The following is a 12,438-nucleotide window of genomic DNA, read 5'->3' as shown; positions in this document are numbered from 1 at the left end:
GCACACCGTCGGTGAGGTAGGAGAGGAATTCTTGTGCCCATGAAGGTACGCATCTTATCTCGAATACGCTAACCAACAGGGCCTCCTGCGTGGGAGCTTCCGGATCCGACTGCATGGTCGCCGGGTTCGGCTTGCTAGCCGGCGGGTTCGGCTTGCTAGCCCCCGAGTTTGGCGATGAAGCCCCCGGGTTGGACTGAGAAGTCCCCGGGTTCGGCATGGTAGCCGGCGGGTTCGGCTTGTTAGCCCCCGACTTGGGCGATGAAGCCCCCGGGTTCGGCTGAGCAGCCCCCGGGTCAGCCGGCACGAATATTGAATCCGAATCCGGTGACGGTATGATGGACGGCTTCTTGAGAACCGCCAAGGCGATGCCCGGCGGAATGGCTTGCCGGGTTGAGCCAATCTTGGACAAGGCGTCAGCCGCCTCGTTGTTTGCTCGTGGCACATGGTGGAATTCGCAGCCGTCGAAGAAGCCGGATAGCTGCTGGACATGGAAGCGGTATGAGGCCATGTTGGCGTCCTTCGCGTCCCAGTCGCCAGATGCTTGCTGTATAACCAAGTCGGAGTCGCCGAAGCAAAGTATGCGACGCACACCAATCTCCTTGGCCAGCTTCAGCCCATGAATGAGCGCTTCATATTCCGCCACGTTGTTGGATGCGGCGAAGTGGATCTGCAGGACGTAGTCCAGCCGGTCTCCCTTGGGAGAGGTGAGGACGATGCCGGCTCCCAAGCCGTTGCGCATCTTCGAGCCGTCAAAGTGCATCTTCCAGTGTGTGGAATCCGGCACAGGCGGCAGGTGCGCATCTCGGCCCGGCCGACGAAGAAGTCCGCGAGGATCTGCGACTTGATGGCTGTGCGTGGCTCGTAGAGGATGGTGTGGGCGGCTAGCTCCAGGGCCACTTGGCAACCCGGCCGTTGGCATCCTTGCTGCCGATGATTTCCGCCAAGGGCGCTGTGGCAACCACCTTGATGAGGTGCTCTTGGAAGTAGTGCTTGAGCTTCTTGGCCGCCATGTAGACGCCGTAGGTGACCTTCTGGTAGTGGGGGTAGTTTTGCTTCGACTGGGAGAGCACTTCGCTAAGGTAGTAAACTGGACGTTGGACCAGCTGCTCCCTGCCGTCTTCTTTGCGCTCCACCACCAGGACAACGCTAACCACTCGATTGGTGGCTGCGATGTACAACAGCATCGGCTCCATTGAAGCCGGCGTTGCAAGGATTGGCGCGGTTGAGAGCACGCGCTTCAAGTCACGGAAAGCTTCCTCCGCCTGCGGTGACCAGACGAACTTGTCCGTCTTCTTCATCAATTGATACAGGGGCAGTGCCTTCTCCCCCAGCCGGCGTGAAGCGGCTCAAGGAAGCCGGGCAGCCAGCGAACTTACGGACGTCCTTGAGGCACTGCGGCAGTTCCATCTTCTCCAGGGCACCGATCTTGTCCGGGTTGGCTTCGATCCTCGCTGAGAGACGAGGTAGCCAAGGAGCTGGCCAGACGGCACGCCGAATGTGCACTTGGCCGGGTTGAGCTTCATCCGAAATCTTCTCAGATTGGTGAAGGTTTCTCTCAGGTCATCAAGGAGGGTAGTCGTCTCCTTGGTCTTTACAACGACATCATCCACATATGCGTGAACGTTTACGCGATTTGATCATGCAAGCATTTTTGCATGCACCTTTGGTAGGTGGCGCCTGCATTTTTCAAGCCTAACGGCATAGTCGTGTAGCAATAAGCCCCGTACGGGGTAATGAACGAAGTCTTTATTTGATCAGCTGGATTCAAAGGAATCGGTGGTAGCACGAATAGGCGTCTAGGAAAGACAACGGTTCACAGCCGGCGATCGAGTCTATGACTTGATCTATGCGCGGCAGGGGGAAGGGATCCTTCGGGCACGCCTTGTTCAGGCTGGTGTAGTCGATACACATGCGCCAGGAGCCGTTCTTCTTCAAAACCAGGACCGGGTTCGCTAACCAGTCCGGGTGCAGCACTTCCATGATGAAGCCGGCAGCTAGGAGCCGGGCGATTTCTTCACCGATGGCCTTCCTTCGTTCTTCGGCGAAGCGCCTGAGAGGCTGCTTCACCGGCTTGGCTTCAGGCCGGACGTGGAGGTGGTGCTCAGCCAACTCCCTCGGCACACCCGGCATGTCTCTTGGAGTCCATGCGAAGATGTCCCGATTCTCACGGAGGAAGCTGGTGAGCTCGCTTTCCTATTTCTTGCTCAAGCCGGCACCGATGGTGACGTACTTGTCCGGCTGCGCCGGGTCCAGCAGGATCTTCTTGGTGTTGTCGGCCGGCTGGAAGTGAGTCGTCCCAGCCGGGTTGCCTGCAGCCGGCATGTCTGTCTGCGCGGCTTTGGCGAGGGCGACGGCGTCGTGGATGGGCTGCTTCTCGGTGGCGATGACCAGCGTCTGGGCCATCTTGGAGCTCTGCGTGGCGCAGTCCATGGAGCGGCGATAGTCGCCGGCTACGGTGATGACCCCCTTGGGGCCAGGCAGCTTCATCTTCAGGTACCCATAATGGGGCACCGCCATGAACTTGGTCAGGGCCGGCCTGCCCAGGAGCGCGTGGTAGGGACTCACGAGGTCCACCACCTCGAACTCGATTCTCTCGGTGCGGAAGTGATCCGGCTTCCCGAACATCACCTCCAGCGTGATCCGGCCGATCGGCTGGCAGCAGTGGCCTGGCACGATGCCGTGGAAGACGGTGGGGGTGGGGCGCAACTCGGCCTCCTGGATGCCCAGCTTGCGGGCGGTGTCGCGGTAGAGGATGTTGATGCTGCTGCCGCCGTCGATGAGGACGCGCGAAAAACGCACGCTGCGCCGGGTTGTGCCGATGGTGGGGTCGAGGACCATGGCGTAGCTGCCCGGCTTCGGCAGGACAGGTGGTGTGTCGCGGCGATCAAAAGTGATGGCCTGCTCTGACCAGTTTAGGTACTGGGGGACTGGTGGTATGACCGCGTTGACCTCGAGGGAACGGCTCTGCTGGCTCGTCTTGTCCTCGGGCTCGGAGGTGAAGATGATGTAGGTAGCATCTTCGGCCAGATATCGGCCGGCATGGTGCACTTGGTTAGCCTCGTGGTGCTCGAGGTTGGCGTTCTCTGCGCCGGCTTGGCCACCCGGCCCGCCGGCTGGTGGGGGCGGGGGTGGAGGCGGGAGAGGTTCACCGCTTGTCAGCCGCTTCATGAAGTGGCAGTCGCGGGTGGTGTGGTTGGAGGGGTTCTTGCCACTGTGGTACTTGCACGGCGAGTCGAGCATCTGCTCGAAGGTGTACTTCGGCTTCCACTGCCGGTCTTGCTTCTGGCGGCGGCTGCCGCCTGCCGCGTTGTCTGCCACGCGGCGGCTACGTGGGCGGAGCCGTACCGGCGGTCCGGCTGGTCACTGTGACGCTTGCCGCGGTAGTTGTCCCGCCGGCTGCCATGAGAGGCGCCGTCTGCCGGCTTGTGCTCAGCCGGCTTGTGGTGGTCCCGCCTGGAGGGAGCCGGTGTTGGGTCAGCCGGCGTCTTGCCGGCTTCTTCGGCCAGCGCGTACTTGTCCGCGATGGCCATCAAGGCGGCCATCGACTTGGGGTCACTACGGCGCAGCTTGTGCCACAGCATGGTGTTTGGCCGGCAGCCTCCCATGAAGAAGCTGATGGCCTGGATCTCGTGCACGCCCTCGCAGGAGTTGCGCATCTCGCACCAGCGCGTCAGGTACGCGCGATCCGTCTCGTCCGGGCCCTGCTTGCACATCTCAAGCTGCTGAGGGCGACCCGGCCGGCGGTAGGTGCCGGTGAAGTTGCTGACGAAGGCCTCTTCGAAATCCAGCCAGCCGTTGATGCTGCCGGCTGGCAGGTTGTTGAGCCAGGTGCGGGCGGAGCCGACCAGCATCAGGGGGGAGTAGCGTACCGCCCATCGCTTGTTGCCTCGGGAGATGCCGACTGCGGTGGAGTAGTCCTGCAGCCAGTCCTCCGGCTTGGCGGTGCCGTCGTACTTGGGCGTGTCGCGGGGGAGCTGGAAGCCGTCGAGTACGGGCTCGTTGGCGATGCGGGGCCCGAAGCACTTGGGGCAAGCCGGCGCCTCCTCTTCCGCGATGCGGGATTCGACCAGCCGATCGAGGCGGTCTCTGGCGTCGGTGGGCTTGATGCGGGGGCCCAGCCGGGAGCGTGCCGGCTGGCGCGTGCCGGCTGCTTCTGGAGCCGGCCGGTGCTGACGGCGGGGCTCGGAGTCTTGCTCCTGGTTCCGGCTCGGGGGAGGCCGGCTGCGGCTGCTGCCGCTCGGCTGGTGGCTCGGCCGGCCCGAACTTGCGTGCGTGGCCCGGGAGTCACGGTGCCGGCTTGGTGCTGGGGAGGCGGACTCGGCCGTGTCCCTGGCGCCTTCCCTATCGTTGCCTGCAGCGCCACGAGCGTGAGAAGCTGCAGGGGCATTGACGTGCAGGGTCGGCCGCCTGCTTGTTGGCTGCGTTGAGCAGCTCGATCACCCGCATGGTTTGGCGGCGTAACTCTTCGCCTTCAAGGCGGTTCAGCTCTTCTGCGGCGGCTTGTGCCGCGCGCATGTTCTTGTCGGGGGTGTTGTAGACGGGTAGCTCCGCGGACAGAGTCGGCGAAGGAGCGCCGTCGCGGGCGATCTCAGCGCCAAGGTCGCGGCCTCTGCGGCGGATCTGACCGGCTCGGCTGGGACCGTCGCCGCCTGGAGTGAGGCCGTGGGCGCGGTTGTATTCGCGCTGGGTGATCTCCATCTGGCGCTTAGCAGCAGCCAGTTCTTCGGTTTGCTTGAGGAGGAGCTGGCGGTGCGCCTCCAGATCTGCCTCGATGGTGGTGGGGTCGCTGCCAGGCGTGAGCGGGGTGCTCAGCTTCGCCCGGACTTCGTCCAGCCGGGACGGTGGCGGTGGCGCCTTTGGGCCCGAGCCGGAGGCGTTGGGGTCGACGTTACGCTCCAGGTTGGGGCCACGGGTGCGCGGGTTCTTGGTGGGGAGCTCCTCGCCAGCCATCATGACTTGCACGACGACGGGGCTGGCGGGTGCGCTGCTGCCGGCTCGCGGAGGAGGGCTTGCGCAGCGCAGGACCTGCCGCGGGTAGCGCGGCGGTGCGACGGTAGCGACGTAGACGTCGTGGCCGCCGAAGGAGATGACGCTGCCGCCGGCTGGGAAGGGCCGGTCAGCGAAGCAGCCAGCGTTGTCGCTGACGCAGTCGAGGGAGCCGAATCTCCAGATCAAGCCTGAAGCGACTCGCTCGCCGGTGGTGATGGTGAGGCCCGTCCGGATGAAAACACCGGCCGAGGATGCTGAACGCCCCACGGTGGGCGCCAAATGTCGTGGGATCGTCACGGCATATGCCATAGGGTGGCTAATCGAAGTGGTTCCTGAGGGATCTCACGGCGGTATCCGGATGCGGGTATGGGCACGAGCGACACGGCGACGTACCCAGGTTCGAGGCCCTCCGATGGAGGTAAAACCTCTACTCCTGCTATGAGTGTATATGATGATCACACAATACAATGGTGCTCCTAGAGCTATGTCCGGCTGCTCCTGGGAGTCTAAGGGAGATGGTCTCTCTCTCAGGGCAGCTCTATGGGTGGAATGAAGTAAGAATGATCGATCCCCTACACGAGAGGGGGTAGTGCGGCTTATATAGGCGCCGGCACTTTACATATAAGACCCTATAGTTTACTGGCCGGCTCGGCCGGCTTCGGCTTCCGCTCCTTCCCGAGGCGGTGACGTCAGGAGCCGTTGAGGCATCGTGGCCTGTCCCATCCGGCTGCCACGGTCAGCGGTATGGAGAGGAGGTGTCCACATGCCGCCGTCGGCCACACCTAGCGCATGCGGATCGTCGTAAGCCCTGGCGACCTGTCCGGCGCGTGGCACTATTGCTCCACAGTGCCCCGCGTTTTACGGAAGATGGAGTCAGCGTGGACTTTCGGAACCCGGATCACCAACCCGGTTCCTTCCAGTGCAAGACTCGCCAGCCTCGAGTCGGTCTGAGGTACAAACCCCAGTCGGATATGGCTTGTAGAAGCCGGCCCAGCTACAGCATTGGTGGCCGTAGCCAGGCCGACTAGGACCTAGAGCCAGCCGGCTTCCGGACCAGCCGGCCACAGCGCAAGCCGGCTGCTCCTCAGCCGGCCTTTGCCGCGAGCCGGCCAGTGGCCAGCCGGCTGCTCCGCGTCCATTGCCCTATCCGGGGTCTTCCCCCCGACATTCCTTGTTGTTCGACCCTTACTAGAAATTATCTAGACCTTAGAGAGACCAATTATGCAAACCAAATTTTAGCAAGCTCTATGTATTTCTTCATTAATAGGTGAAAAGTATATGATGCAAGAGCTTAAACATGAGCACAACAATTGCCAATTATCAAGTTATTCAAGACATTCTACCAATTACTACATGTAGCATTTCCCGTTTCCAACCATATAACAATTTAACGAAGAAGATTCAACCTTCGCCATGAACACTATGAGTAAAGCTAAGGACATATTTGTCCATATGCAACAGCGGAGCGTGTCTCTCTCCCACACAATGAATGCTAGGATCCGACTTTATTCAAACAAAACAAAAACAAAAACAAACAGACGCTCCAAGCAAAGTACATAAGATGTGATGGAATAAAAATATAGTTTCACTAGAGGAACCTGATAATGTTGTCGATGAAGAAGGGGATGCCTTGGGCATCCCCAAGCTTAGACGCTTGAGTCTTCTTGAAATATGCAGGGGTGAACCACCGGGCATCCCCAAGCTTAGAGCTTTCACTCTCCTTAATCATATTGTATCATCCTCCTCTCTTGATCCTTGAAAACTTCCTCCACACCAAACTCAAAACAACTCATTAGAGGGTTAGTGCACAATTAAAATTCACATGTTCAGAGGTGACATAATCATTCTTAACACTTCTGGACATTGCACAAAGCTACTGAAAGTTAATGGAATAGAAAAATCCATCAAGCATAGCAAAACAGGCAATGCGAAATAAAAGGCAGAATCTGTCAAAACATAATAGTTCGTCAAGATGAATTTTATTGAGGCACCAGACTTGCTCAAATGAAAATTCTCAAACTGAATGAAAGTTGTGTACATATCTGAGGATCACTCACGTAAATTGGCATAATTTTCTGAGTTACCTACATAGAATTAGGCCCAGATTCGTGACAGCAAGAAATCTGTTTCTGCGCAGTAATCCAAATCTAGTATGAACCTTACTATCAAAGACTTTACTTGGCACAACAGATAGAGGATTCATACTAGATTTGGATTACTGCGCAGAAACAGATTCATTTGCTGTCACGAATCTGGGCCTAATTCTCTGTAGGTAACTCAGAAAATTATGCCAATTTACGTGAGTGATCCTCAGATATGTACGCAACTTTCATTCAATTTGAGAATTTTCATTTGAGCAAGTCTGGTGCCTCTTAGAAATTCATCTTTACGAACTGTTCTGTTTTGACTGATTCTGCCTTTTATTTCGCATTGCCTGTTTTGCTATGCTTGATGGATTTTTCTATTCCCTTAACTTTCAGTAGCTTTGTGCAATGTCCAGAAGTGTTAAGAATGATTATTTCACCTCTGAACATGTGAATTTTGATTATGCACTAACCCTCTAATGAGTTGTTTTGAGTTTGGTGTGGAGGAAGTTTTCAAGGATCAAGAGAGGGAGATGATACAATATGATCAATGAGAGTGAAAGCTCTAAGCTTGGGGATGCCCCGGTGGTTCACCCCTGCATATTTCAAGAAGACTCAAGCGTCTAAGCTTGGGGATGCCCAAGGCATCCCCTTCTTCATCGACAACATTATCAGGTTCCTCTAGTGAAACTATATTTTTATTCCATCACATCTTATGTACTTTGCTTGGAGCGTCTGTTTGTTTTTGTTTTTGTTTTGTTTGAATAAAATGGATCCTAGCATTCATTGTGTGGGAGAGAGACACGCTCCGCTGTTGCATATGGACAAATATGTCCTTAGGCTTTACTCATAATATTCATGGCGAAGGTTGAATCTTCTTCGTTAAATTGTTATATGGTTGGAAACGGGAAATGCTACATGTAGTAATTGGTAGAATGTCTTGAATAATTTGATACTTGGCAATTGTTGTGCTCATGTTTAAGCTCTTGCATCATATACTTTGCACCTATTAATGGAGAAATACATAGAGCTTGCTAAAATTTGGTTTGCATAATTGGTCTCTCTAAGGTCTAGATAATTTCTAGTAAGGGTCGAACAACAAGGAAGACGGTATAGAGTCTTATAATGTTTACAATATGTCTTTTATGTGAGTTTTGTTGTACCGCTTCATACTTGTGTTTGTTTCAAACAACCTTGCTAGCCTAAACCTTGTATCGAGAGGGAATACTTCTCATGCATCCAAATCCTTGAGCCAACCACTATGCCATTTGTGTCCACCATACCTACCTACTACATGGTATTTCTCCGCCATTCCAAAGTAAATTGCTTGAGTGCTACCTTTAAATTTCTATCCTCTATCTTTGCAATATATAGCTCATGGGACAAATAGCCTAAAAACTATTGTGGTATTGAATATGTACTTATGCATTTTATTTCTTATAAGTTGCTTGTTGTGCGATAACCATGTTCCTGGGGATGCCATCAACTACTCTTTGTTGAATATCATGTGAGTTGCTATGCATGTCCATCTTGTCTAAAGTAAGGGCGATTTACCATGAGTTGAATGGTTTGAGCATGCATACTGTTAGAGAAGAACATTGGGCCGCTAACTAAAGCCATTATCCATGGTGGAAGTTTCAGTTTTGGACAAATATCCTCAATCTCATATGAGAAAATTAATTGTTGTTGAATGCTTAAGCATTAAAGAGGAGTCCATTATCTGTTGTCTATGTTGTCCCGGTATGGATTTCTAAGTTGAGAATAATCAAAAGCGAGAAATCCAATGCGAGCTTTCTCCTTAGACCTTTGTACAGGCGGCATAGAGGTACCCCTTTGTGACACTTGGTTAAAACATATGTATTGCGGTGATAATCCAGGTAATCCGAGCTAATTAGGACAAGGTGCGGGCACTATTAGTATACTGTGCATGAGGCTTGCAACTTATAGGATATAATTTACATGATACATATGCTTTATTACTACCGTTGACAAAATTGTTTCTTGTTTTCAAAACCAAATCTCTAGCACAAACATAGCAATCAATGCTTCCCTCTGCGAAGGGCCTTTCTTCTACTTTTTATGTTGAGTCAGTTCACCTATTTCCTCCCATCTCAAGAAGCAAACACTTGTGTGAATTGTGCATTGATTCCTACATACTTGCATATTGCACTTGTTATATTACTTTATGTTGACAATATCCATGAGATATACATGTTACAAGTTGAAAGCAACCGCTGAAACTTAATCTTCCTTTGTGTTGCTTCAATACCTTTACTTTGAATTTATTGCTTTATGAGTTAACTCTTATGCAAGACTTATTGATGCTTGTCTTGAAAGTACTATTCATGAAAAGTCTTTGCTATATGATTCAATTGTTTACTCATTACATTTACCATTGCTTTGATCGCTGCATTCATTACATGTGCTTACAATAGTATGATCAAGATTATGATGGCATGTCACTTCAGAAATTATCTTTGTTGTCGTTTACCTACTCGGGACGAGCAGGAACTAAGCTTGGGGATGCTGATACGTCTCCAACGTATCGATAATTTCTTATGTTCCATGCCACTTTATTGATGATACCTACATGTTTTATGCGTACTTTATGTCATATTTATGCATTTTCCGGCACTAACCTATTAACGAGATGCCGAAGAGCCATTCTTTGTTTCTGCTGTTTTTGGTTTCAGAAATCCTAGTAAGGAAATATTCTCGGAATTGGACGAAATCAACGCCCAGGATCTTATTTTTCCACGAAGCTTCCAGAACACCGGAGAGGAAACGAAGTGGGCGACGAGGTGCCCACACGCTAGGGCGGCGCGGCCCAAGCCCTGGCCGCGCCGGCCTGTTGTGTGGGGCCCTCGTGGCGCCCCCTGACCTATCTCCTCCGCCTACTTAAGCCTTCGTCGATAATAACTCCAGTACCGAGAGCCACGATACGGAAAACCTTCCAGAGACGCCGCCGCCGCCAATCCCATCTGTAATGCTACATGTTGTGTTTGTTGGGATCCGATGAATAGAGAATACTATGCTATGTTGATTATCAATCTATTATCTATGTGTTGTTTATGATCTTGCATGCTCTCCGTTACTAGTAGAGGCTCTGGCCAAGTTTTTGCTTGTAACTCCAAGAGGGAGTATTTATGCTCGATAGTGGGTTCATGCCTCCATTAAATCTGGGACAGTGATAGAAAGTTCTAAGGTTGTGGATGTGTTGTTGCCACTAGGGATAAAACATCGATGCTATGTCTAAGGATGTATGTGTTGATTACATTACGCACCATACTTAGTGCAATTGTCTGTTGTTTACAACTTAATACTGGAGGGGGTTCGGATGATAACCTGAAGGTGGACTTTTTAGGCATAGATGCATGCTGGATAGCGGTCTATGTACTTTGTCGTAATGCCCAATTAAATCTCACAATACTCATCATAACATGTATGTGCATGGTCATGCCCTCTTTATTTATCAATTGCCCAACTGTAATTTGTTCACCCAACATGCTTATTCTTATCGGAGAGACACCACTAGTGAACTGTGGGCCCCGGTCCATTCTTTACATCGAATACAATCTACTGCAATACTTGTTCTACTGTTTTCTGCAAACAATCATCATCCACACTATACATCTAATCCTTTGTTACAGCAAGCCGGTGAGATTGACAACCTCACTGTTACGTTGGGACAAAGTATTTTGGTTGTGTTGTGCAGGTTCCACGTTGGCACCGAAATCCCTGGTGTTGCGCCGCACTACACTCCTCCGCCATCAACCTTCAACGTGCTTCTTGACTCCTACTGGTTCGATAAACCTTGGTTTCTTACTGAGGGAAACTTACTGCTGTACGCATCACACCTTCCACTTGGGGTTCCCAACGGTCACGTGATGTACGCGTGTCACTCCTCCAAAGATTTTCTATATATCAGAATATCATCAAAGTATACCACCACAAAATGTCCAATAAAAGCACGTAAAACTTCGTTCATCGATCTCATGAAAGTAATAGGAGTATTAGTTAAACCAAAAGGCATTACTAACCACTCATATAAATCGAACTTAGTTTTAAACGTTGTTTTCCCTCCATCTCCTAATTGCATACGAATCTGGTGGTAACCACTACGCAAATCAACTTTAGAGACCATAATAAAACCACTCAACTCATCAAGCATATCATCCAGACGTGGTATAGGGTGACAGTATCGAATGGTAATATTATTAATAGCTCTATAATCAGTACACATGTTAAGAACCATCTTTCTTAGGTACCAAAATAATAGGAACAACACATGGACTAAGAGACTCACGAATATAACCTTTCTCTTGGAGAACCTGAATTTGTCGGTGAATCTCTTCGGTCTCCTCAAGATTGGTACGATATGGCGCACGGTTAGGTAGCGAAGTTCCTGGAATCAAGTCAATTTGGTGTTCAATCCCACGAATAGGTGGTAGTCCCAGTGGAACATCTTGTGGGAACATGTCAAGGAATTCATGCAAAAAGTTAGCAACTGCAGGTGGCAAATAAGGAGGCATATCCTCAAATGAAAACATAACTTCTTTGCAAATAATTGCATAACATTGAGTAATGTTCACATCAAGTTCAGCAATATCAGATTTTGTAGCAAGCAAACAAAGATTCTTCAAACGAATTTTAGTAGCATGAGTAGAATCGTATTTAGAAGTATCCTTATGTGTTACAAAATCTGCAGCAACAATCTAGTTTTCACTCTTATGTTTCTCCTCATTTTTTACTCTACTAGCTCTAGCAAGATCATCTTTTAAAATTTCTTCAGGAGTCATATGTTTGAGACCAATTTTCTTTCCATCATGCATGAGAGAATAGTGATTAGTTTTACCATTATGAACAGATTCTCTATCAAATTACCAAGATGTACCAAGTAACAACGAACAAGCTTGCATAGGTACAACATCACAATCAATAAAATCAGAATATGTACCAATAGTAAAATGCATTCATTGTCGAAAAAATAGTAAAATGCATTCGTGTAGTTCGTGTTACCTTGAGCTTACGAGAGCTCTCAAACCATTGAATGTATTAAGGATGTGGTTGTTGTCTTGTAGGCAGAGCCAGTTACTCCATCATATCAATGCTAGCTAGATTATAACAACTTCCTCCATCAATGATGATCCGTATAGCTCGTTCTTTGACAACGCCTCTTGTTTGAACAGATTATGGCGTTGATCATGCTCAGCTTTGCTAAATTGCACAATCAACACACATTGTGCAACTAAGCTCTTGTATTGATCAACAGTTTTAGCTCCCATTACCTCCATCTCTTGTTCAGAATCAGAATTGGCTCCATCACGTGCAACTACAAGGGCCAATGTGTAACATCCTAGAACTT

This window comes from Lolium perenne, chromosome 1 (genome assembly GCF_019359855.2).
Source record: "Lolium perenne isolate Kyuss_39 chromosome 1, Kyuss_2.0, whole genome shotgun sequence".
Lineage (NCBI taxonomy): Eukaryota > Viridiplantae > Streptophyta > Magnoliopsida > Poales > Poaceae > Lolium > Lolium perenne.
This window is presented reverse-complemented; position numbering follows the sequence as displayed.